Source organism: Adiantum capillus-veneris, chromosome 1 (assembly GCF_014529385.1).
Source record: "Adiantum capillus-veneris isolate H3 chromosome 1, ASM1452938v2, whole genome shotgun sequence".
NCBI lineage: Eukaryota > Viridiplantae > Streptophyta > Polypodiopsida > Polypodiales > Pteridaceae > Adiantum > Adiantum capillus-veneris.
This window is the reverse complement of record NC_140931.1, coordinates 174,077,515-174,099,392: the sequence shown is the minus strand read 5'-3', so window position 1 is coordinate 174,099,392 and position 21,878 is coordinate 174,077,515.

The window sequence follows — 21,878 nt, the reverse complement described above, 5'->3', positions numbered from 1 at the left end:
ATCACCAAACATCTAGTTGAGAGCCCTGCTTATAGACTATTGTAAAGAGCCGACCTCTTCCTCAATGGCCAATTTATCGACAAAAATCAAGTCCCCTTCTTGCTTTGAATAGAACCATCTGCTTGCCATGAAGGTACCTGCTACTCCCCTTCACTGAAGGAAAGCTACGCTCTACAACCTTGTAGCAACACCATTGTCGACTCTTTCTCTCTCTCTCTCTCTCTCTCTCTCTCTCTCTCTCTCTCTCTCTCTCTCTCTCTCTCTCTCTCTCTCTCTCTCTCTCTCTCTCTCTCTTTGTTGCTCTCTCAATCTATTGACAAGTTACAATGCGATAAAAAATCCACTGCAAAAAGACCTTAATCTATAATCAATGTGAACCTTAGCCACTATAGAGGGTGTTGCATGTGCCATAAAGCAAGCGGGTATGTCCAAAGCTCTGATACCACTTGAAGAGGCTGAATGTGTGTGCAAAAGTGTATATGCAACAGCCTCTCGTATGCTCATGCTTGGAAGAAGATGAAGTGCTTGAGAGTGTGAGGAAGAAGAAGAGAACAAAAAGAGAAAAAGGATAAGATACTAATGTACAAAATGAAAAGAGTGATCTTGCATTAGGCTTTTTGACCTTAAATAAATATTACAATGAGTTCACATAGGAGCGGCCACCCAAGTTGGGCTGACCCCAACACAGCGGGTAGCTAAGACTTAGAGAATCTCTTTCCCCAAAAGACTCATTGGCAAAAGAAATTGAAAAAAGTGGTCAAATGAACGAAAATTAGGAAATAGTTAAAAACCACCAAAGTAGACCCAAGATTTCACATTTGGTTAGCCAAACTTGATTCAAATCCAAAAAATATTTTAAGGATAGCTTAGAAATACTTTTATCTATACTGGTTCAAATTTGGGATCAAAAGCTCTCCAAACTTGGATTACTATCCATATATCTTTTCCAAATTTTTGATCCAAAACCTAGCCACTTCAATCTACATTCTATTTTCAGCTTGATCCCAAAGTTTCATCTCATTTGGACATCAAAAGACAAGTCAAAATCCCAAAAATGTCTAAGTACTCTGAGGAAGTGCAAAAATTGACCCAATTTCCAATCCAGAGGTCCAACCCAAAAAGTTTGATACCATAGCATCGAGTAATTTTGCTGATCCTAGTAGTACCAAGAAAACTGAATTTGCCTCCAAACATGGATGGCAATCCATGTACCCATGGTGACAGCTTGACATGAAATTTTCTAAAGTGTAGTGCAGGTACAAGAAAACATACCCCCAAGTCCAATTTTGAAAAAAAAATGAGCAAAATTGGGCTAAAAATACCTTCGGAGTCCAAGATACAAGCAAAAGTTCTAGTGTCCTGGTCTTGAGACTGTTTTGAGTGATGTTTCAAGTGCAGTCCACCAAAATTTCTCTAACCTTTGATACACAACTCCAAATTGAGTCTGGTAAATCCAGAACAAAAACTTATGAGAAATAGAACCAAACGTTTTAGTTTTAGAGACAATTTGTGTTAGGTGTCCTAATTCCAAACTTTTAGGTTACCCAAAACCGGTTTCCATAGACCAAAGGGTCACAAAGACCTGACTTTTGAGAGACCTGATTAGGGACAAAAAAGGATAAGTTACACTAGGCAAAGGTGGGTTTGTCAAAGACTATCTTGAGAGTATTGAGTGGGCCCCAAACATGACAAATCATCCAGTAATGGGGTTTTCTACTAAGCTCAAAGATATGCAAACCGCAAGAAATGTTGAAGAACCTTTGATAGTGGGATTGAGAGCAGAGCGATGCATCAAACATACAACACCACACGTCAAGGTATGGATAATGGATCTTTTCCAAGGAATATACACCTCATTGGGAACCACACAAGCCATTATACACCTAAACTCAAATGCATGTGTCTACAATTACAAGAGTAAAAATTGAGGAAGACCTAAAGGAGAAGGATCCACTGATCAACAAACCCACTGTGAGATTTATCAAGACCAATGAAGCCATGAGAGTTCTAATATAATATACTCATGAGGGATTGCATAATTTCACAAATGGGGATTATCATACCTTCTACAAGTTTGTAGAATTGAATGCTAGAGAGTTGATAGACCATAAGGACCTCTATGCATTCACATATATAGATGCCCAAGGAGTGCAAGTTTTGATGGTAGATAAGTATGAACAAGAGTAAAAACTTGTCGATCCAAATGACCCACAAAGATATACATACAAGGATACCCCAATCTCTATGTACTTTTAGCCAAGTGTGAGTGCACCAATGTTCTTTGAGACCAAAACACAAGGATTTAGACATAGATTTCCAAGAACGATGCCAGAGCATATGTCATAGAGGATTCCACCAAGATTTTCTCCAAGATGATAAGAGAGATCGTGAGATGTCTTTGCAATTTGACCACAAAATGGTCAAATTGGTGAGTGAAACACAACAAATGAGACCATCTCAAGTGGCCAAATGTGTCAAGACAAAGTACAATGGGTCAGAGGATCGATACACACATGTGTATTTAAACAAGTGTTAAGGACTGAACAAGTATCTGTGATTTCCATGCACAAAATGAGGGATTTGGCTTAAACTTGAAAGGGATAGCATTTACTTGATTCTAGCCATTAAACATAGGGGCTTTTTCAAACATTGAACAACTCTTGCACGAATTTGCAGAGGGGTGAACATAGGGGTTCTCTAAAAGGGGGATCAAGCACAGCACGGTGACACAGATCTATGCTTTCAAGCAAAAGGATCATGTAAAGGTGAAGGAAGCATTGCTTGGATTCAAACAATACCTTGAGAGATGTCCCACACAAGAGTTACCATAGGATAAAATATTTTCAATTCTCTTTATGGAGGGCTCAAAAAAAAAACTCTAAAAAATGATCTACACTTAAAAGGATGTTCCACCTTTGAACAAGTCACGAAAGAAGCTTTGGAACTTGTGGAAAACTAAAAAGCTTATGGTGAGGTTATAGAGGATGATGCAAAAAATATGACAATCAATGTCTCCTCATCTTCTAGTGGAACCAACATGATAAGAGTTTCTCAATCTCAATCAATGCTCAATCTAGATGAGCTAGCCACATAAGTAGCACGACAATTGAGCCTAGGCTTTGGATAGAGACTATACGGACCTCAAGCATGGCATCAATTTCCATCTCCAAGATTCCCAATGGATTAAACCAGGATTGTGTCAAGTGTTGAGATATCACAACCATCATATGTGCCACAAACAATGAGAAATCATTATACGATGGATGAGAACACCTTAATGTTCATAGCCAATCAAGAGTATAGTTCAAAGAACCATTCTTGGTAGGCAAGAACAACCATCAGCTACACCACTAGATACTCAACAACTAGAACCATGATATGAGTGTGGAGGAAATCATTGGGCAAGGACTTTCCATACAAGGGTGAACATAAAGAGATTTTTGGATTCTGTGATGAATGTGCTATCTCTCAATTTCTTTTGAACTATCTCAATTTTGATAATAAAGGGAAATAAACAATGAATGTTTTAGAAGGGATACCCTCTTCAAGATGATCTTAGGTAGAACCCATGGCTCCTATAAATGCAACAACAAGAGCTCAAGCTCAAGAAGCTGTGAAAGACAAACCTATCGAGGAGGAATATAAAATGCCTATTCAAAGAGAAGTTAAGAGTATAACGGTGAGGACTCAACAAAAATCATTGAAGGAAAAACGAGACAAAATAAAAACAAAATGGCTAAAAGAGAAGATCACCTTAGAAATTAAATTGCAACAAAACCAAAGAGTAGCTGAAATAAAAAAAGGAAATTTAGGGAACAAACACAGATGTTGAAGATGATGAAACAGGAAACAAAAGGAAGACAACAACTCAGAGTAGGAAGAAGATGGAGAAGGAGAAGACACAGAGCTTGCGTACGAGATCTCTGTAGTCTGTCTCTCTGTATTAGAATAATAGTGTATCTACAAACTCAGAGCTACAAAGCTTATATGAAACCCTAAGAGATAAGGTGTCCTTTCACACCAGATGTCCAAGGTGAAAAACCTAGTGGGAGAAAAGTGCCCCTGGTGAAGCGTGTATACACACTAACACTACTACATGTCTACAAATCCCCCCTGTAGTGATAGTGTGAATCCGTACAAGGTAGCAGATCATCATGTGTATGAGAGTAATCCCAAATCTTTTCGGAAATCTTCAAACTTTTCTCATGATAACGCCTTCGTAAATAGATCTGCAATGTTATCCTGTGTAGGACAGTAAGTTAGTGTGATCTCCCCTGCATGTAGCCTTTCCCTGACATAGTGGTAGTGAACCTCTATGTGCTTTGTTCTTGCATGAAATACTGGATTCCTTGCAACTTCCATAGCACTCTGATTATCAGTGAAAATGGTAGTGGGTGCCTGTTGACACTCACAAAGATCTGCCAATAACCTGCGTATCCATACACAATCAACTGTTGCCATGAAAGCTGCCCTGTACTCAGCTTCACAAGTTGATGTAGCCACTGTGGGTTGCTTCTTGCTTAGCCAAGATATACATGCATTTCCCAAGAAAAAACAATTCCCACTTGTGGAATGTCGTGTGTCAAAATCACCAGCCCAATGTGAATCGCTGTAACCAAGAAGCTGCATAGAACTGTGCTTTCCATACATATCCCCCCTTGGAAAGAACATGGCAAGATTAGGGGTACCTAAAAGGTAACAAAGTATGCGCTTCACAGCCTGCCAATGATGCATACCTGGGCTGTGCATAAATCTGCTTGCTTGTGAAACCCCAAATTGAATGTCTGGATGAGTGTTGTCTGCCAAATATATCAAGCAACCAACGACTGCTGCATAAGTATGTACATCAAAAGGTTCTCCAACATCGTGCATGCTCAACTTTGATCCAGTTTCTACAGGTGTAGAGATTGGTTTACAATTTTGCATACCAAACTTGTCCAAAATTTTATGCAAATATTTTGCCTGCAACATGTATATGCCATCCTCTGATTGCACAAACTAAATACCCAAGTAATAATGTAGCAAACCAAGATCAGACATCTCAAAGGCTTTTCTCAAAGCATCTTTAAACGCTTCAATTTCATTTGCATTATTGCCTGTAAGAAGCATATCATCCACATAAAGTGTTAGCATAATAAGAACTCCATCTCTCTTTTTGACATACAAAGTACTTTCTGTTGGACTATTCTAAAATCCCTGGCCAATCAAATAAGTATGTATCTTCTCATACCATGCTCTTGGAGCCTGTTTGAGACCATACAAATCTTTACGCAATCTACATACCTTTTGCTCTTGACCTTTTACAACAAAACCACTTGGTTGACTTACATAAACTTCTTCCTGCAAATCACCATTCAAAAAAGCAGTTTTGATATCCAACTGATGCACTTTCCAACCATGATGAGCAGCAATTGCAACTAGTGATCTAACTGTGGACACACGAGAAGTAGGAGCAAAGGTTTCATCATAATCTATGCCTTTCTTTTGTGCATAGCCTTTTGCTACAAGCCTTGCTTTGTACCTGTCAACAGTACCATCTTGTTTCCTTTTTACCTTAAAAACCCACTTTGTACCAATAGGCTTTTTTCCTGTAGGCAAGTCCACTAGATCCATGTATGATTCTTATGAATAAAATCAATTTCTTGCTGAATAGCATCTTTCCACTGAACACACTCTAAAGCTTGTTCAAATGAATCAGGCTCATCTACATCACAAAGAGTGCTAAAGCAAGCCAAATCTACTTGCTCTCTGCCAAAAGTAGTACCAACACGTGTTTTTCGTGGCAACGGTGCATCCAACTTGCTATCCTGCAAAGTTTTTTGAACCCATTTAGGCAAGGTTCTTTCTTCCCTGAGAACTTCTTGCTCTTCACACACAATTTCCTCTACATCATGAGGTGTCACATGCTGATCAAAAGATTGATCAAGGTTATCAACCTGTTGTGATTCTTGATTCTCCACAAAAGAAGGAATCAAACCTTCAAATACATCATGTGTCTGCATATGAGGTACATCAAAAGCAACCATAGGTTGAGCAGTAGTTTCTGCAAAAATTACATCACGACTTTCAAAAATCTTGTTTGTAGCAGGATTGTAAAGTCTATAACCTTTACTTCCAGTACTGTACCCCACAAATATACATTTGATTGCCTTATCATCAAGCTTCCCACGTAACTGTTGAGGGATGTGAGCATAAGCAAGACAACCAAAAACACGAAGATAACTGACTGAAGGTTTTCTATCATACCAAGCTTCATATGGAGTAATGGTCTTCAAGGCATGAGTAGGACACCTGTTCAAAACATGTGCTGCACAAGCAACTGCCTCCATCCATAGCTTATGAGGCAAACTCTTAGCCTTGAGCATACATCTAGCCGTCTCCATTAAAGACCTGTTCTTCCTTTCTGCAACACCATTCTATTGTGGTGTGTATGGCATAGTGCATTGGTGTTTAATGCCTTTCTTTCCCAAAAAATCCTTAAATGCACCTGACATGTATTCACCTCCTCGATCGGTACGAAGAGTCTGTACTTTGCAACCTGTTTCATTTTCAACCATGGCGACATAATGTTGAAAAACTGCAAACACGTCTGACTTTGCTTTGAGTGGATACACCCAACAAAACCTGGAAAAGTCATCAATGAAGGTCACAAAATAAAGGCTGTTTCCCAAAGATGGCGTCCTCATAGGACCACATACATCATTGTGTACAAGATGCAACTTTTGTGTCGCTCTAACTGAACCATCCTACGAAAATGCAAATCTGTGCATCTTTCCAAGAATGCCACCTTCACATACATGTCTTGGTGGCATCTCCAATAAAGACAAATCATGCACCATATTATGACGTTGTAAAGTCATCAAACTGCCATAACTAACATGCCCAAATCTAGCATGCCACAACTCAGCATCCTGCATGGCCCGAGTCTTTGTTTCTGCAATACATACCTGAATCTGCTTTTCATAACGATCTAGCACAAATAATCCATTTTCCAGCGTACCTGTAGTGATAAGAGAATAACCATTCTCTCGATCTCGTACAACACATCTGTCATCCTCAAAAATGACCGGAAGACCATTTTTTGCAAGAGAGGATACAGACAACAAATTCTTCTTGATCCCTGGAACATATAAGACATCTGGCAAGCATAAATCTGAACCATCTAAAATGGTAATCAAAATCTTACCAACGCCTTTGATTGGATAAGAAGCATTATTTGCACATGTCACCTTCTTTCCTGTTGGAGCTGCATCCAATGAACAAAACAAATCCTTCCTTGAAGTAATATGCCTGGATGCACCACTATCAAAGTACCAAATCATTTGTGTCTTGTCAACACTGTAAGCAGAAAAATCTGAACATACTACAAAAGCATAAGAATCCTGCACAAAGTTTGCAGACTCTTCTTTAGCTGTAGAAGAATCACTATAAGCTGAAACAACCAAACTTGACTCTTTCTTCTTTTCTTTAGCAATTCGCTTTTTACACTCACTAATGTAGTGACCAGGTTTCTTGCAGTAGTGACATTTACCTTTCTTCTTGGACTTGTCAGAATCACCTTCAGACTTTTCTGAAGATTGTCTTGCACTACACTTGGAGTAATGAGCACTCTCTTTACCCTTGTTTTTGTTCTGTACAACAAGAGCATGATCCATACCATGCACCTGTAAAGACTTGTTCTTACGTGATTGATCCTCCTGCAATAGCAAAGCCACTAACTCTTCAAAATGAAGAGGCTCAGGATTAGCTCGCAAAGACAGAGTCAAAGAAGTCTGAAAAGTCAAATAAGATGGTGGTAGTGAATTGAGTGTTTTGGAAACCAAGTCCTTCTTTGGAATCACTTCATCAATGCTAAGCAATTGCTCTTTAAGATCCCTGATTTTTGTAAGATGCTCGACGATATCGTCACCTTCGTCCATCTGTATTTTGTGAAGTTGTTTCTTCAAAAACTCTATTTTGGCAGCATTTCTTCCTCCAAACATAGCTTGCAGATTATTCCAAGCATCCTCAGAAGTTCTGCAAGATCTGATATGTGGTGTGATTGTCCTCTTTATGGTTAAGGCAATCACAGCCATAGCTTCTGCATCTTTAGTATCCCATCTCTTTTGCTCTGGAGTGACTTGTGAGGGTCCTGCACCAACAGCTGCACCACGACCAGGTGTGGCAGGTGCAATGCTACTTGGACGAACTTCATCTCCAGATACATAATCCCACAATCCTTTACCAACCAAAACATTTTTGGCCATAAAAGACCAAAGAGAATAGTTGGTACCATCCAATTTGTCTTCGGATGTAAACGCACCAAAAATCTCTTTCTCCATAGATTGAGCCATACTGTGGATGCACACAAGAGAGCAAAAGAACCTCCAAGATATTCACAAATCTCCTCTCCAATGCAAGCAAAACTCTACACAAAATCTCAGCACAAAGCTAAGACAAGCTGCTTCCCAAAAGAACTGTTTACCTGAAGAAAATCTGTCAAAAAGCACACCCTCTTGATCTAAACGCCTCCGAAAAGTAACTTCTGCTACGCTGCTCAGAACAAAATTCTGAGGGCTCGAACGGCTTCAAAAGGGGGGTAAAACCCAGGTCGCCTATTCAGAATACTCCCAGAACGTCGAGGATGCTCCCACGAGCAAATTTTCCGAAAACTGCCTGAAAACTACGATTGCGCGCTCGGACGCGAAAACGCAAGTAGAGGCTCTGGAAATCACCTTGCTCTGATACCAATTGTTGAAGATGATGAAACAGGAAACAGAAGGAAGACAGCAACTCAGAGTAGGAAGAAGATGGAGAAGGAGAAGACACAGAGCTTGCTTACGAGATCTCTGTAGACCGTCTCTCTGTATTAGAATAATAGTGTATCTACAAACTCAGAGCTACAAAGCTTATATGAAACCCTAAGAGATAAGGTGTCCTTTCACACCAGATGTCCAAGGGGAAAAACCCAATGGGAGAAAAGTGCCCCTGGTGAAGCGCGTATACACACTAACACTACTACATGTCTACAACAGAAAGAAAAACTATCTAAGGTGTCGTCGGGAGGATCATTGTTGGTAAACAAAGTCATAGAATCCTTAGATTCTACGTTACAAGCATTTGAGGATATACTAAAAACCCAATGGGACACTCAAACAATGATGGTTGACATATCCACATCTTGAAGTCAAAAAATAGAGACTTGAACAATGATGGTTGACATATCCTCATCTTGAAGTCAAAAAACAGAGACTCAAAATGTGCAAGAGGCTCATAGAGATAGCTCAAGCTCTAATGGAGCCATAAAAACAAAACATCTATAGACAAGACTTGTTGATTTTCCTAAGGGACAGAGAAATTGAGTGAAAGGGAACTAAAATGAATTACCACATGAAACCAAAGATCGAAACACCATTAGAAAATAGCGTACTGGCTAATAACACAGATGACTTAAAGTCACAAGTGATGATGCCAATTCTTGAAGTGCAAGAGTCATGGAGATAATCCTTATGAGGAACAATTAGGAGTGCAAAGGATGGTCTTGAGACTCTCAAGTTTGCACCTATTATTGAGATCAATATGGTCATGAGCTCTATCCTGGACATATACATCCTCAATTTGGCAATGCAGGAATAGAAGTATCTGAGGAGATCAAACTTGATACATTGAATACTTTTCCATCCTTCATAGGAGAGCATGAAACAACATTAGTGGTCAAGGTTGTGCCTTCTCAATGGAATCCAGGATGATGGACACTAAAAGACTTCATGAACTGATGTCTACTCCTATAGCTTTCACAATTACTCTCTCAGAGTTGTTGATAATCAAACCCCATATATGGGGAGAAGTGGGCCAAAACTTAGAGAAGATGGGATTAAAAACTTCTCATCAAGACATTCCCTTAGATGAAGACATGGGTAAAATGACAAAATCCAAACCAAAGGCAAAAGCACTGCCTGCTGTAAACAAGGTGGGAGACTATTATGAAGGGGAAGAAGGAAACAACACCTTGATAGTGGAACACAAAGGGATAAAAAAAATGTTCATATTTGATAGTGGGGCTAGATTTTCCATTGCTACAAAATAATTATGGTAAAAATGGGGGAGACCAGCTCTCAAGAAAATAGAAATGAAAGTTTAACTTACGGATGACTACTTAGAAAGACTAGTGGGTATGCTAGTGTTACCATATACATGTGGTAGTGATGTGTGTGAACACACTAGGACCGCCGGGGCATTTTTTTCCTCTTTAGGAGGTTTTTTCCCCCGTGCATTGTATATACGCCCATCACTCTAGGGCTATCTACCTTTCCATTGCACACTAAGTAACACACTCTCTATTGTGTGCCTTGAGCTTCCTTCGTCTTCTCCAAGCTATGTGTGTTTCTCTGCAACCCTAATTCCAACAATTGGTATCAGAGGAGGTCACGTCCTCCCCGGCTTACTCGCCAGCTGCTCCAGCACACGCCTGCTCACTTTCTCCGATTTCAGTGAGCTTTGGCGAGCATTCGTAGGTCGACAAAAATTTTGGACGAGCTCAAAGAGCTCGGTCTGCTCAGAATTTTGATTTGGGCTCATTTCGGCATCTGTTTCCACTATAGGCAGTACTACACAGGCTATTTCATCATTTTGTGCAGAATTTCTGTCAGTGCCGTTTTCTGCATTACAGGTGCCTTATAGTCTTCTACGGTTTGTGCTATATACCACAGGTTGTTCCCGCTCCGTTTCTCCTATTTTCGGGTAGTTTTCACATCAGGTGCAGCATTTACCATGGCTGACAACAAAAACACAGATGTGTTCAAGATGTTTGCTACTGAGGACAGGTTGGATGGGGACAACTACCCTATGTGGGCCTATATGATGCAACATGTTCTTGTGTCAAAGGGTGTCTGGAACATTGTGCAGGGCATTGATGTACGTCCTGGTTTTGAGGATGTAGGCGATGTTGAGGATGTTGCAGGTCTTGGTGCAAGGATTGCAGCTGTTAGAGTTGTTTTGCCTACGGCAGAACAAGATCGTTGGGATGTTAAGGATGCACAGGCTCATGCATTGATTGCGTTGTCTGTGAAGCGCACCATTGTTCCTCACATCCGTTCAACAAAATCTGCAAAACAGGCTTGGGATATTTTAGCAAGTCTTTATGCAAGCCGCAATGAGGCTAAAATTGCTTTGTTGCATAAAGAGTTGGAGTCTAAGATTATGCATGAGGAAGATGATATGGAAACTTTCCTTGCTAGTGTCAAGGATATCAATGAGCAACTTATGTCTGCAGGTGAAGTCATTTCAGACAGTTCTCTTGTGCAGACTATTGTTGATGCCTTACCAGATTCCTACCAGACTTTTGCTAGTACTTGGAGACTAATGACCCAAGGAAATCCTGAAGTTGTCAAGTTTGATGCATTATGCACATTGCTGTTGCAAGAGTCACTTTCTAGAAAAAACAGGACTAGGCAGCGTGCAGTTGAACAGGCTTTTATTGCTTCTCAAAGAAAGGGTGGTAATAGTAATGCAGCCACTTCTTATGGTTCTGCTGCAAGTGGCAAAAATTATATTCCTAAGGCTTCTGCTGGCACTCATCTAGCAATTCTAGTGATAAGGGCAAAAAAAAGATGCGTTGCCATTATTCTAAAGCCAATGATCACTTGATCAAGTCGTGTCCTAAGTTGAAGTCCAAAGAGGCTAAGAAGAAAGAAGGTGGTTCCACTACAAATGCTGGTTCCACTACAAATGCAGCCATTGTTGAGTCTTCTGTGAAAGGAGACTGTGTTGCTGATGTTGATGCAGAATGGGCTTTTAGCATAGAGTGCACTTACAATCCTCTTGTCCATGATGCATGCTTGTCAGTTGCTACAGATTCACATGTGTGGTATTTGGACAGTGGTGCTACAAAGCACATTACCTCACATCGTGAATTGTTTACCTCTCTCGAGTCTGTCCCTCATGGGAATTCAGTCACTTGTGCCAACAACGCCTCTTATCCAGTTCAGGGAGTTGGAAAGATTGTGCTCACTGCTACTAATGGCAGTTCCTTCACACTTGTTGATGCACTTTATGTACCTGGGATCAAGAAGAATCTCTTGTCTGTATCCGCACTTGCTAGACTTGGACTTGTAGTCAAATTTGTGGATGACAGATGTACAGTTCATGATCTCAGTTTCGGTGATGAAATTGTTGCATCTGGGCTTTTGTGCCATGGGCTGTATAAGCTCACTTTGTATGACAAGTGTGGACAAAATTTTACAAATGTTGTTGCAGATTCAAGGGCTATTTCAGATGCAAAACTTTGGCATGCACGTTTTGGTCATCTGAATTTTGCCAGTTTGCTGAGTTTGCAGAAATCTGATATGGTTGCTTCTTTGCCACCTCTTGAAGCACCTGTCAAACATGTTTGTGAAGGCTGTATTTTGGGTAAGATACAGCGTTCTAAGTTTCCAAAGGATGGTTCAGTTCGGGCCACATGCAGGTTGCAGCTTGTGCATAGTGATGTTGGTGGGCCCATGCAAACTCTGTCCTTGGGCAATTACCTGTACTTCGTGACTTTCATTGATGATTACTCCAGGCATGCATGGTTATTTCCTCTTAAAGTGAAGTCCGAAGTTTTTATGTGCTTCAAACAATTTCTGGCTATGGCTGAAAATGTCTCGAAATGTACCATGGGTACCCTCCGTTCTGATCGAGGGGGGGAGTACATGTCTCATGAATTTAATGCATTTTTGGCTAGTCGTGGGATAAAACACCAATGTACAGTGCCTTATACACCTCAGCAAAATGGTGTTGATGAGAGGAAAAACAGGTCACTGACGGAAATGGCACGATGTATGGTGAAAAGTCAAGCTTTGCCGCATTATTTTTGGCTTGAGGCAATTATGTGTGCCACTTATGTACTTAACAGGTGTCCTACGAAAACTTTGCAGTCTATTACTCCATATGAAGCATGGCATGATAGAAAGCCTTCTATTGAGCACATGCGTGTTTTTGGCTGTTTGGCATATGCTTTGGTGCCACAAGTGCAGCGTAGAAAATTGGATGATAAGGCTGTCAAATGTATTTTTGTTGGTTATAGTGCTGAAAGAAAAGGTTACAGGTTGTATCATCCGCAAACAAAACGTATTCTGGTTTCACGAGATGTAGTGTTTGTGGAAGATTCTGTTCAGCCCTTGCTGTCATGTACTAGAGACAGTAATGTAAGCTCACAGGACATTTATGACACTTTGTTGCCTCTTTTCAGTGGTGGAAATACGAATGTAAGTTCCAATGAGGAAAATGTACAGCCTATGGGGGTTTCTAAAAATGTTCTAGATCAGCCTATAACTAATGCAGATGTACATGATGAACTTGATGAGGAAAGGGCTGAAAATGAGCACGCTAGAGGTATGCCAAAATGGCTGGTGCACACTTTGCGTGACAGTAAATTGGATGCACCTTTGTCTAGTCGTACTCGTTCAGGCTCTCGCCATGCATCTTATGCATCAGATTTTTATGCTTTGGCTGTGTCTAGCTTACATGATGTTGAGGAGCCTCTGACTTTTGATGAAGCACAAAATTCAAAAAATTGGATGGCTGCCATGCAATCAGAATATGATGCACTTATAGAGAATGACACATGGACTTTATGTGATTTGCCTCCTGGCAAAAAGGCCATTGGTACGAAGTGGGTTTACACGTTGAAACGCAAGCTGGATGGTGAGATCGATCGCCATAAGGCTCAACTTGTTGCAAAGGGTTATGCACAGCAAAAAGGCATAGATTATGAAGAGAATTTTTCTCCCACTTGTCGTATGACTACTGTACATTTTCTATGTGCATTGGCAGCTCATTTTGGTTGCGATGTACATCAATCAGACATTGTTACTGCTTTCTTGAATGGTGACATATTTGAGGAAGTTTATGTAACGTAGCCTCGCGGTTTTGTCATAAAAGGACAAGAGGACAAAGTGTGCAAATGTAACAAGTCTTTGTATGGGTTGAAGCAATCTCCTCGTGCTTGGTATGAGAAAGATGACACTCATTTGGTCAGACAAGGCTTTCGTAACAGTCCAACAGAAAGCACATTGTATGTAAAGCATGAGGGTGATGTACTTCTCATTGTGGTTCTTTATGTTGATGATTTGTTGATCACTAGACCAAATGAGAGACATATTGCTGAATTTAAGGCTGATTTGAATGCTACTTTCAAGATGAAATATTTGGGGTTGTTGCATCATTATTTGGGTATATAGTTTCAGCAATGTGATGGTGGTATTGCCTTGTGTCAGAAAAGTTACATAGAGACATTGCTATGTAAGTTTGGACTTGAGGATTGCAAACCTATTGCCACTCCCATGGAAATAGGTTTGAAGTTGAGTCTACATGATGCTGGTGATCTTGCTGATGTCACTCTTTACCAAACTGTTGTTGGCTGCCTCATTTATGTATGCAACACGAGGCTAGATATTCAGTTTGTAGTCTCACAGGTCAGCAGATTTATGCATAGCCCAGGGTCTAAGCATTGGCAGGCTGTCAAGAGGATTTTTTGCTACCTTAGTGGCACTTTATATCTTGGCTTGTTTTATCCCAAGGGGGGATCATTGCCGCCAGACTTACATGCTTTTTCGGACTCCTGGTTGTTTTGACACGCGAGTGTCCACAAGTGGTTTTTGTTTCATGCTTGGCAGTTCATGTATATCATGGTTGAGCAAGAAGCAACCTACTGTGGCCACTTCGAGTTGTGAGGTTGAGTACAGGGCAGTCTTCACAACTACGGTTGAGTGTGTATGGCTCAGACGCCTTATGGCGGATTTGGGTGTTGGACAGGACACTGCCAACACTATCTACACTGACAGTCAGAGCGCATTGGCAGTTGCGAGGAACCCAATTTTTCATGCTCGCACAAAGCACATTGAGGTGCATTACCACTATGTCAGGGAGAGGCTCTCAGCAGGAGAGATCAGCTTGGCTTATGTGCCAACACAGGACAACCTTGCAGATCTTTTCACCAAGGCATTGTCTCGTGAGAAGCTTGAAGCTTTCCGCAAAGCTTTGGGCTTACTCCCCTTTGTGGAATGATCCTGTCCTCAGAGCATGGCACTTCCCTTTACTCATGTGCCAACTCTCGTTCACCGCATCACTCCAGGGGGGATTTGTTACCATATACATGTGGTAGTGATGTGTGTGAACACACTAGGACCACTGGGGCATTTTTTCCCTCTTTAGGAGGTTTTTTCCCCCGTGCATTGTATATATGCCCATCACTCTAGGGCTATCTACCTTTCCATTGCACACTAAGTAACACACTCTCTATTGTGTGCCTTGATCTTCCTTCGTCTTCTCCAAGCTGTGTGTGTTTCTCTGCAACCCTAATTCCAACAGCTAGAAGAAATCATAATATCCTCATGAAGAATAGAGTATGAGCATACCTTTGCCATAATGGATTTTGGAAAGAGGAGAAACTTTTATGTCATTTTGGGGAGACCATTCATGTGTCAACTTAAGATGGTGCAAGAGTGGGGCTATGACCATATCTACTTATGGCATAAGGAGGTTACAACAAGGATTAGTGTGAGAGACTATAACTATAGAGATGTTATTCAAACTCCTGTAGAGGAATTTGACTCAACAATAGTCCACAAAAATCAAGTACGTTCATGATTGCACAAAAAAGCATATATTTGGATGTATGGAGTGTTTGAGTGTGAGAGCTTGATTGAATGCAACGGCCAGATATAAGTGCTTTGAGATTGTCAAAACTTTGTAGGAATATTATTCCATTTTGTTTTGGTTGCCAATTTTTGAGTTGTGGCCTTGGATATTCATATCTTCTTGGGGTTTGGTGCTCATGACTAATTTCTTTACCCATACTTGCCACGTTGTTTTTTAATTGAAATTTTGTATAGATATAGGACTCATGGCTTGCTGTGGATGTGCAAAAATGAGATGTACTTCCCATAAGTGATCATATTTTTATAGTGGAGTGACATAATAGGTGTCATTAACTATGAACTTTAATGCATTATCTTGCCAATCCGGAAGTGCTTTGTCGGTCAAAGCATGTATTGGTGGTACCAGAAAGTGGTGTCTTAGACCATCCTTTGGTAGCACTTTTGAACCCCTTTTTTCATGTCTCATGTTTAATAGTTGTGACCTTGTTATATATCAATGGATATCTTTTTAAAAGTAGAATCTAAAACTATACACTCCGACAAATTTTAAGTGAGTTCATGAGTTGTTTTATAGTCCCCATTTTTTATGAAAGGAACCACCAAAAAGTGCAAAAGGTGGTACACCAATACATGATTTCTCCCTTGTATGTTTGCATCTAGGGAGCACCTAGGATGACTACCTCATTTATATTTGTATATGCCATGACATAAAATTGATGTGGACATTGATGGCTGTCAATATTGATTGGCACATTGACTTGGCCTAAGGTCACAATTATCCCTCAATTTTTAGCCTTTAGTTCTATTTGATTTGTTGATAGTGGTGCATTTATCATCTTTGTATATGGAAAATAATTGAGGACATTGTCTCTTGCTCATGTTTCCACAAGTGCTCATTCCATCGATCCATTTGGAAGCTGTATTTTGATGCGTACATACATGCCTCCAAGCCAGTTATGCTCCATCTCAATTGCTTCTATTTGAAGAGGTGCTAGTTTTGGTTGTGACTGAATTTGCAAGTTGTTTCTTTGTTCTTTGCACTTTAAAATCTGTAACTTATCTTCCTCTTGAGCCTTTGCTTTATTAGCCTTGGCTTGTTTCTTTCTTTTAGTAGCTTCAAGGATCTTCTCTTATATTTTTTTGGTTAGTGGTAAGTGATATTTCTTTAACCTTTATCGACTAATCCAATTGGGCATCTCTTCTCCCTTGATTGTATCAAGGTTTATGGCTCCACTAGGTGATATGTCATGAATCACAAATGGTCCATTACCTTGCGTCTTTGATTCCTTGGAGTGTTGTTTCAAGGTGTAGATTAACACATAGTCTCCCCGTTTGAACTTCTTATTAATCACATGTCGACCATGAAATTATTTCATGCATCTTTTTTAGCATAAATGCCTATGACAATTCTTAAGCATGTCTCATCCTAGTATCTAACCTCTCAAATAGCTCATGACCTATCCAACCTAAGTCTTTGGTTACCCTAAGCATTGGAATCAAGAAATCTATGGGCAATATAGCATTAATACCAAACAACATATTAAAAGTCATTGTTCCAATTGATGTGATGTAAGCTAATTTGTATGCTCATAAAGTTGAATGTAGCTTTTGGTCCCAATCCACCCTTGATTCACTTACTATCTTCTTGAGCATTGTGCATAAGATTTTATTTGTGCTCTCAGCTTTTCCATTAGCTTGAGGGTGATAAGGTGCTGGCTTGCAATGAACTAACATGAATTCACCTAGAAAAAATTATATCACTCATTTATGAGTCCCTCTATTCTAACTATCACAATTGGTAGCCCATATCTTGTAAAGATATTCTCATACAAAAATTGTGTTGTCATCCTCAAATCATTCTTTTGTGTCACCTTTTCTTCTATCCATTTTGGTAAAATAGTATGTGGCCGCTATGATGTAATGAGCATGTGTAAATTATGCTAGAGGTGCTATTATGCCCCATTTGGAAAATTCTCTTGCCCCCATCATTGGGCATAGATACATCTAATCTCTTTGCATAGGTACCTTTGTTCTTTGGCATTTGTCACATCTTTTCATGTAAGCTTCAACAACCTTGAACATGGCAGGCCACCAAATTCCTACAATAAGAATTTTTTTTGTAGTTTTGTTGGTAGAAAAACGTCCATATACTTGTTAAGCATGAGCTTGCTCTAAAATAGGAATGTATTTGCTCTCTATGGCACACATTCATAGTTGATCATCCTTTCATCACCTATAGAGGTGATCTTCAATGAACACATAATTCTTTGCTTTTGTTTGAATGGAATTAATTCTTGCTTTGCTCAACCCTTCTAACAAGGTTCCCATGGTCAGGCAATCCACAACGTATGAGCTCCATTTAGGTGCTACAATGAATTTGAACAATGTCACATGTTCAATGGGTGCTTTAGTTGAACAAATGTTACATGAACTAATATATCCATAAACAAATTTTATATTTTATACCAATATACACCTAGTCTCCTTAATCTTTCATATGTCTATGTATTCCTATTGTGAATCTCTATGTTTTGTACATGACCGTGGATCAGATACAATTGTCTCTTGTTTGGTTCTATACATAACCTTGATATGCTATCATTTCCTTGCTTATATGGCCTTCCAACTAATAACACAAGTGTTTTGGTTTCCTCAATGATGAATGGATGTCTATCATTGGGTAATGATCCAATGATGAGCAAAGGTATAACATGTTCACTTCACCTTGGTAACATCTCAATGTTAAAAAGATATGAATCAGGAAAGTCATCATTAACCCCAATAGGTTCTTCCCCATGAGCCAATCTCGACAAATGGTCAGCCCTCTGATGATTAGTTCCTTTCTTCACCACAACTATGAAATAAAACTCAAGAAATATAATGAACCATCTAACAATACGTCTTGTATTGCAAGGTTTTTTCACCACGTACAATAGTGGTTGATGATCGGCAAAGATTTAAAATTTGTTTGCGAGAAGGTAGTGTCTAAACTCCTTCATAGCATAAATCATCCCTAATCCTTCTATTTCCGTGGGTCTATAATTCTTCTTTGCACTATTTAACTGTTTGCTAGAGTAACATATAGGAAAATCCATGTCATTCTCTCTAGGCTGCACTAGAATGCACCTTATAGCATAAGCTGATGCATCTATGTGGACATGAAAAATCTTCGTCCAATTAGGAGCCTTCAAAATTGGAGTAAAAGTCAATCTTTGTTTCAATTTTTGAAATGTTTCCTCATCTATCCATTCAAATTTAGTGATAAGAAAAAAAAAGGTTTTGCAATAATTTCATATATATAAATGAATCATCTATCATATCCACAATAGCCCATAAAGGGTTGTACCTCCCATGCTTTTATAGGTCTTGGTAGAGCAATAATCACTTGAAGCTTCTCAAAATCCATAGAAATACTATTCTTGGACATAACATGCCGCCCTAGAATATTTCTTTATCTGACAGTGAGAACACATTTTTATGGATTTAAGCAGATGCAATATGTTGTACATTTTTTAGAGATCTTTTTGAAGTGTTCAATGTGCTCATTTCTTAATAGAGAATGCACACAAAATTTATCCATGCAAAACTCTAAGAAGTCTTAGACACTCCTTAAAAGCATGATTCATCTTGGGTTTTGGATCTCCAGTTTTGCATGCAGCCTTTTGAACCAAGGCATGACACAGTTAGTTGTCTCCTTGGAAAATGATGACATGAAAATGGCAAAAGCACTAGGTAACAAGGAGTTTATCAGCAAGGTAAAATGTTTTCTTAGTGTACTATTTACATGTGCATCTTTTTGCCACAACTAAATCCAAATTTGTTATCAAAAGAAAATGGAAGGGGGAGGTTTGCTTTGGGCAGCAGAGTTTATTGGCATGGTGTTACATGTCAAATTTTCTCTGATAGAGCTTGATAATTCCGAAGGTTTCTCAAGAAAGCACAAGGTAGTAGATCTTATCTGCAAAGAAACAAGCAGAGGAAGAGGAAGAAAGTGATGCAGCCTTTGCATTGATCATTGATGGAAAAGCACTTAAGTTTGCTTTAGGGAAGGATTTAAAAGCCGATTTGATGGACCTAGCTGTAAAATACAGCTTTGTCATTTGTTGTAGAGTCTCTCCAAAACAAAAGGCTATGGTAGGTGTGAAAAGTGTTTAATAGGCATTTGACAACATTCTGGTGTTGGTTTCTTGAAAATTTTAGTTTTTCTAGATATGCACTAGTACTCACTATAAGATTTGTGACACTACACACAAACATCCGTGGATTCTTGAATCTATCTTGTAATGAGTAAAGAATAATTACATACAACAACCATTGAGCAATTCTTTTTTTTCCCTATCATTGACGTAGTGTGTGCCTGTTAATAAAAATAGTTTTTCTTACCAAATGAATATTTTGAGGGCACGTTCCCCAAGGTAAAGCATAAAAAAATGATTAGTCCATCAGAGGAGGTAATCCAAATAGAATTGTGAACATTCAACTGAAAACAAGACCAATTATTGATTTTCAGCCTCTGAGATCTCCTACCATATACAATTCAATGAAACATAAGAGGTGGAAAATCCTCCTTAGACTATATCAATGACACAACTACAGGAATTTCATCTCTATCAACACTGTCTAAGAGGGTAAAGACGATGGGTATGCCATTAGGCCTAGAAGAAGGTATTGTTTTTGAAGAAGGAACACTTGAAGAAGGTGTATTTCCAACTGTGATATTTCTGCACCTATAAACCATGAAATGCTGAGGCACCTTTGACTCCCTCAGCCATTCACTCTTTTGGTCTTATAGGTCATTTAGGCTTTTTGGAAGAGTAGAAAAGAACTTTGTTTCATTCTCTCTCATCATTTTGACCCTTTCAGAGGGAGGGACATCATTTTTTATTCAAAGAGGCATCAGATCCCAAAGAGCACACTTCAAAGGGTGATTGGGTACAGATGGGAGAGCATAAGTAGACAAGTGGCTTGTAATGAGCACACCCAGCACCTCCAATTTAGGTCAGGCAACCAAATAGACTATAACCCTTTCATTGCCTATGAAACATCACAAATATATCTGGATACCATAACAGATGGTTGTGTTGCTAGTATGATGTCTAGCTGGAACACAACCATAATAGATGGTTGTGTTTCCAATATGATGTCTAGCTGGAACATAGTTGTCCATGTATGAGAAAACTAGTTTAAGCCCAACAAACAGCTCCAAGATCTGTAGTTATGGCCCTTCAGACTGAACTTCAGGATACTAAGACAGAGGTAGAGAAGGCCAAGAATGAACTGGATGAGCTCAGACAAAAGATGTTGCAGATGGCCCTTGAGCATAATACTTATGCCAAAATCATGGCTGCTTAGTAAAACAACATAGACAACTCACAATCTTCAAAAGGAAAAGTAGCTACTGATTGAGGAAAATTTTACTGAAGAAGCCAAATTTGAGGTGCAGGGTGAATTGGAAGAGAAAAAGTATTCCCTAAAGTCTCTGATGGCCAATCACTATACCTAAGACAAGCAATTACAGAAAAATACATCTACCAATCTTTAGTGGACATTGCTAATCCAGATGGAAACCTTACACTGAATATGGAAGATATGAACAGTCTACTTGAATCTATGAAATCATACTTAAAGGAGAAATCATAGAAATATACTGGTGCTCTTGTTAATCAGGCCTTAGTTGATTACAATTAGAATCAAGATACCAATGAAGAGGAAGAAGACCAAGAGGATGACAAAGACCAGGGGGAGGACATTGTAGCCGTTCATGAGGATGATAACATCGACCAATGAAGATGATTACCAGTCACATCCGGACTCAACAACTAGAGGGGAACAATCCACACAAGGTACTGGTTCCACCAGTCCGGTTGACCAATTTGAGGACTATTACACTCACGTGTCCCTCGGGTAGTTTTGATGTGAACCGTTTCCCTATACACGGGCACTTTTTACTCTCGTGTTGGCTAGAGGTTTTTTCCCCGTGTAACCACATATACACACAATACGCATGTGTGGTGGTACGTTGTACTTGGGGAGACTCGTATCTTTCTCTCATACTCACACTTGAACTTTTCATAACAAAGTGAGGGAGCTTCAAGCTATCAAGCTTCTTGCTGTGTGTGTGTGTGTGTGTGTGCATCTACGGGTGTGTGTGTGCACGTCTATAGCTTCCCTCACTCCCCTCCTCAACCCAACAATGGTATTAGAGCAGGCTCTTTAGCTCCCACAAGAATTCTCCTTCCGCCATACCTCATATTAGGTTTT